Source organism: Cynoglossus semilaevis, chromosome 17 (assembly GCF_000523025.1).
Source record: "Cynoglossus semilaevis isolate Cse_v1.0 chromosome 17, Cse_v1.0, whole genome shotgun sequence".
In the NCBI taxonomy this organism is placed as follows: domain Eukaryota; kingdom Metazoa; phylum Chordata; class Actinopteri; order Pleuronectiformes; family Cynoglossidae; genus Cynoglossus; species Cynoglossus semilaevis.
The window spans coordinates 14,383,233-14,388,597 of NC_024323.1; the positions used below are offsets into that span (position 1 = coordinate 14,383,233).

General features: G+C 37.5%; 1 long non-coding RNA gene across 1 annotated transcript; it reads left to right on the top strand.

Moving 5' to 3' along the window:
- The first annotated feature begins 1,332 nt into the window (after window positions 1-1,332).
- LOC112488462 (uncharacterized) lies at window positions 1,333-4,363 on the top strand. The gene is made up of 3 exons (XR_003052542.1): window positions 1,333-1,456; window positions 1,892-1,961; window positions 4,308-4,363. It is a non-coding gene; the product is annotated as an uncharacterized LOC112488462 (long non-coding RNA).
- Window positions 4,364-5,365: the final 1,002 nt, after the last annotated feature.

Here is a 5,365-nt window from a genome sequence, read left to right on the forward strand (position 1 = left end):
GCCTGGACTCGTGGACCGGAAGCCGAGGTTGGCTGAAAACGGACGGGGTTTCTCAGGTAACGATGACCCGATGATGACGTTTTCATCTTTCACTCTTTATTTACACACACACACACACTTCCACTAGCGTAATTAACAACTTCTGGAACATTCTGGACTCTCTGAGTCTTCACGTCCAAACCCGTCGGTTTTTTACGGTCACACGTCACGGATTTAGTTTTTTTATTTTTGTAAATACAAACTCGAGCTCTACGTCTGTTTTTCAAGGACAAATCTGGACAAAAATACATATAAACATTTAAATTTGGCTTCAACATGTAGCTTTTTTGGCTAAATGTTGTTTTTTTTATTTTGTTTTGTTTTATTTTCCTGACGTGTCTCTGTAAATGGAAACTTTTGTTGTGATTTTTTTTTCAGATCCAGTTCAGTTCGCTGACTGTAAACTTTGGTCCAGACTTTCATTTTTTAGCTTCTGTGTTTTGTTGAACACAGAGTCTTGGAGCCAAAGGTTTGATTTAATATTTTCTTTTTTTAAAACGTATCTGGTTTTAAGAGACAAAGATATATTGAGATAATGGACATTCAAGATGTAGAGTGAGTTGGTGAAGAATATTTTTTAGTGTTTATTTTATTTTGGAGACAGATATTTTCTGATGTGAATTCCATTTTCGTCCAGATCTTCTCTAGTTCTGAAAAAAAAAAAATTTAACCTTCAGGATGAACCTCGGTTGTTTTTATCATCCTGCTGTTTCATTTATTCAATTATTTTTTTTAATATTTTCAAATTAAGACATCATTTTATGACGTGAATAATTTTTATTTTCTGTTCTTTTTTCTTTCCTCCTGTCAAACAAATTCAGATTATTTACCTGCAGGACGGAGCCTCATCAACTGAAATAATTATAAAGTCCTTATTACTCACAGTTTCTCTCTGTTTTTTTTTTTCTTCACGCTGAGCCGGAGGAGTTTTTAAATCCAAAAAGTCAAAGTGGAGTTCTCCTCTTGTACTTTAATGAACCTGCTTTGTGTAAACTGAGTTCTATTAGCTGTAACAGCGGGGGGGAGGGAGTGAGGGAGGGAGGGTGAGGAGGGGGGACGTTAATACCTTTAAACCTGTAAACAAGGTGAGCGCAGTCTCAGACAGGCAGCGGGGTTTATCAGGTGTGAAAGTGACGATGATTAAAGTGGAAGTGGAAGTGGAAACCTATAAAAGTTTGATGGGAGTTGATGTGACACTGGTCCTGTTTAATTAACGCGCGTTTGAAGTTTTTTATTTTTTTTTATCCCAGTCTTTCACCGGAAACGGGGACTTAACATCTGTGCAGACTGAAAAACTACCGTATAGTTTAGAAAGTGACGTCACTTCAAGACGACGTCTGTGTCTGTTGACGTCACGACAGTTTTACCTCGACGTTGAGCTCATTTGGTTCGAAGTGATCGTTGATTCGATTATTCGGTAATTATAATAAAATCGTTATTTCTAACGTAAATATCGATCTTGATTTACCGCAGTAATCGATAGAAACTTGGCTGTAAAACGACACCGCTGAAGTGAATTCACCGTAACTTTAATTTGGTCGTTAAAATAACGTGAAAGTGTTTGTTTTGTTCCGTCAACAACAAATGAACCGAAAAACCTTTAATAGAAAATATCGCACGGTTCGGTTGAGCTCGGTTCTTTTTGGGCATATCGAAGTAGAACCACAGTTAGTGTCTAATATTTGTTATTCAGGTCTCACCGTGATGTTTACAACACGTGGAGAGTTTAAATAATCACGGTATTTTGACCGAATCACGATAAATATTTTGATTTGATTGATCGTGCAGCACCTTGATCTGGAACTATTTTATTTATAAATCTAACTTTAACTTATCTTTTCTTTTTTTTTAGACTGTGCTTCACCGTGTCTGGTCCATTGATGTCAAACACGTGGTCTGCGGCCTGATTCATCTCACGTCAAGTAAGTCAAATCTGGCACCAAAAAGGTTTGTGTGGAATGTGACGTAAATTTTGAAAAATTATTAAGAAAAAAAAATTAAATATTGTTTATGTTTTTCTGGAACATATATGTGAAAACAGGTTTTCAACTTCTTTGTCCTTTTTTTAAATGAAACATTTTAACAATGACGCCCCCCAGGGGTGCGTTTAAAAATGTAAACCCACAGTTTCAGTTGTACAGAACCTGTAGTATTTGTATTTTTGTGTATTTATATTTTTTTATTTATAAACTGATATTTATTAACAACTGATAAAATAAATTTATCTGAATCTGATCTGATATTAGACATAAATGGTTGAAAATCCCTCTTCACACACATTTATATTTTATTTAAATAATAATTGTAATAATAGCAAAATTATATACATATTAAAACATATATCGTCGCATCGTTCGTGATTTTTGTCCCATGGAGTTCAATGACTTTGACACTAAACAGTTTCCATTTTTATTTTGCTGATAAATTAAAATAATTGTCTTTATTTTTATTTTTTTTTACTTAACATCTGTGCAGATTTCTGGGTTGTTTTTGTTTTTTTTCTTCCCCTTTAACTTGAGAACAGAAAATTCTGACCGTGTCTCGAAAACAAAATTCCTCTCAAATTTGTCTTTAAACGGATCATAGTCACAAAAAAAAAGGATGAAATCGATTGTTGCGGCAGCATTAGCGCCACACTCTGGTGGAAATTTCAGACACGGTGAAGTGACTGCAGTGTGAAATGAAGGATTACTCTGAAAAGTACGGCATGTACTGCAGTACTCCACACGCTGCGGTGTGACCAGAAAAGAGCATTGAATGACGTGTTCACTCCACGTCACCTCTGACCTTTTACCCCAGAACTTTTTTTTGTTTTTGTTTTTCTTTTGTTTTGGACAAAATCTTTGCTCGACTCCACCGGAAACGGAAGTTTCCGTTTTGCTATTTTGATTATTGACTTGTTTTTTTTTTTAACTTCACTCTCATTTATTATACAGTTATTTAATGACGACATTGTGATAAAATATTTAAATGTAAAATTAGTCACGTGATACCGTGGACTTCAATATAAGGTTATGTTCTAAAAAAATACAAAAAGGAATAAAAAATAATTATTTTAAAATTTGAATTTGGAAAAAATGTCAAAAAAGTTAACTAAATTAGAATAAATATGTTTTATCTTTATCCAGTAATACATGTACAGATGTGTACTGTATATATGCAGCCTCCTCTTCCTCCTCCTCCTCCTCGTCCTCCTCCTGCAGGAGGTGCCGTGTTCTCGGAGTGATGACGTGACGTGTTCAAACCACCGGTTCTCCCCACAGTTTATCTGCATGGTTAATAACCACCGTGCTGTTGTCAGGAGTTATCACTTCACATTAAAGGAGAACCATCAGATCGTAGCTCTGCACGTCCTCAGATTTACGACGGAGGCGTAAAGTGGAGGAGAAAATGATATCCGCCCTCAAGAAAAAGCTTTTCCTTTTAAGATTTTTTAAAGTACTTTACGACAAGGATTCAGAAATGTCGTATATTTTTAAAAACATGTCACCGGTGACGTCTGCGTTTTTATGAACAAAACAAACATCTAAAAACAACAACAAGGTCAAAACAGTCAACAAACAAACAGACAAAAAAGTGAAATAAATAATAATAATCATAATTATACAATTCTAAATCCAGTGAAATATTTGACTATAAACTAGTAGTTATTTGTTTTTATTGTTTTTTAAATGTTACTCCATCCATTTATATCCTCTCACACAGTGATAAAATATTAATACTTTTATAAAAAGAGAAAGAAATGACAAAATCAACAGAATTTAAACCACAGATACGTGGAATAATAATTATATAAATTGTTTATAAATTCATTGTAAATGAGAAAAAAAATCAAAAGGAAATAAAAGAAAAAATAATAATTTTTATATGAACTAATTTTTAAAAAATCATAGGTTTGACGAAGTATTAAAATATTTCAAAAACATCAACAGTTTTATTTTTAAAAATTAAATAAATGACCTCTGTATCGCTCTTTATCTTTCTATCATTTATGTTCTATTTATATTCATTATATTTTTTATTAACATTTTAACTGTTTCACTATAAAATTTAAACGTTGATTTCCCAGAATCCTTTGCCCTCATACAATAATTAGTCTGAAGAAGAACGGTTTGTGACCTAGCCTTACAGCAAGAAGGTGGTTAGTTTGATCCCCGTCTGTAGCGGTGTCAGTGAAACTACAACGTCACTGGTCAAACTTTTTTATTTTCTCTCCTTCCTTCCCTCTCTCTCACCCCCCCTCCGCCTCCTCCCCCCTCCCTTTACAGCTACTTGTTGCCACCTCCACTTCCTGGCACGGCCGTGTGACATGTGGCTGGGGCAACAGGAGGGAAAGGTCACTCAATGAATTGGGCAAGCTGCGCGGCTGCCGGCCCCCGTCTGGACCACTCTTCAATATTTACCTTTACATTTGGAGTCGACTCCACTCAGATGAGGGAGGAGGGGGGAGGGAGGGGTGAGTGTGACTGTAACAGCTGACATGCAGTGAAAGGTCACACTGGGGTCAGAGCCCGAGTCAGGCTCCGTGCTGGCGTGTAACGTCATGTCACGGCAGCACGAACTCCACTCTGCAGAAGGAGAAAGAAAATCAAATCAATTGTTCCTCGTGTCACGATTGTGAGGCTCTGGGTCGGACCACGCTGACCACCATGATCACCATGATCACGCTGACCACCATGACCACCATGACCCCCGACCTTTATGAGGTCACACAGCGCCTCAAGGTTGAAGAGAAACTGGGTCATAATTTCACTGTTCAGAGGTCGTCTGTGGGCCACAGAAAGATTCCTGACTGGACTGGACTGGACTAAACAGGACTGGACTGGACTAAACAGGACTGGACTGGACTAAAATGGACTGGACTGGACTAAAATGGACTGGACTGGACTAAACAGGACTGGACTGGACTAAACAGGACTGGACTGGACTAAACAGGACTGGACTGGACTAAAATGGACTGGACTGGACCAGACTGGACCGGACTGAACTGGACTGGACCGGACTGGATTGGACCGGACTGAACTGGACTGGACCGGACTGGACTGGACTAAAATGGACTGGACTGGACTAAAATGGACTGGACTGGACTAAAATGGACTGGACTGGACTAAAATGGACTGGACTGGACCGGACTGGACTGAAATGGACAGGGGGAGGAGGGGGAGGTAAAATCAGCTACAAATAAAATCAAACACTTAGACGATTAGACCGGGTTTTTTTTTTTTCTTCTTCTTCTGTATTTGTGTATTTTATTGGTATTTGAAGTTATTGCAGTATAATCTGTGTACTGCGTGTACAGAACGAGGCACGGGGGGCGGGGGGGGGG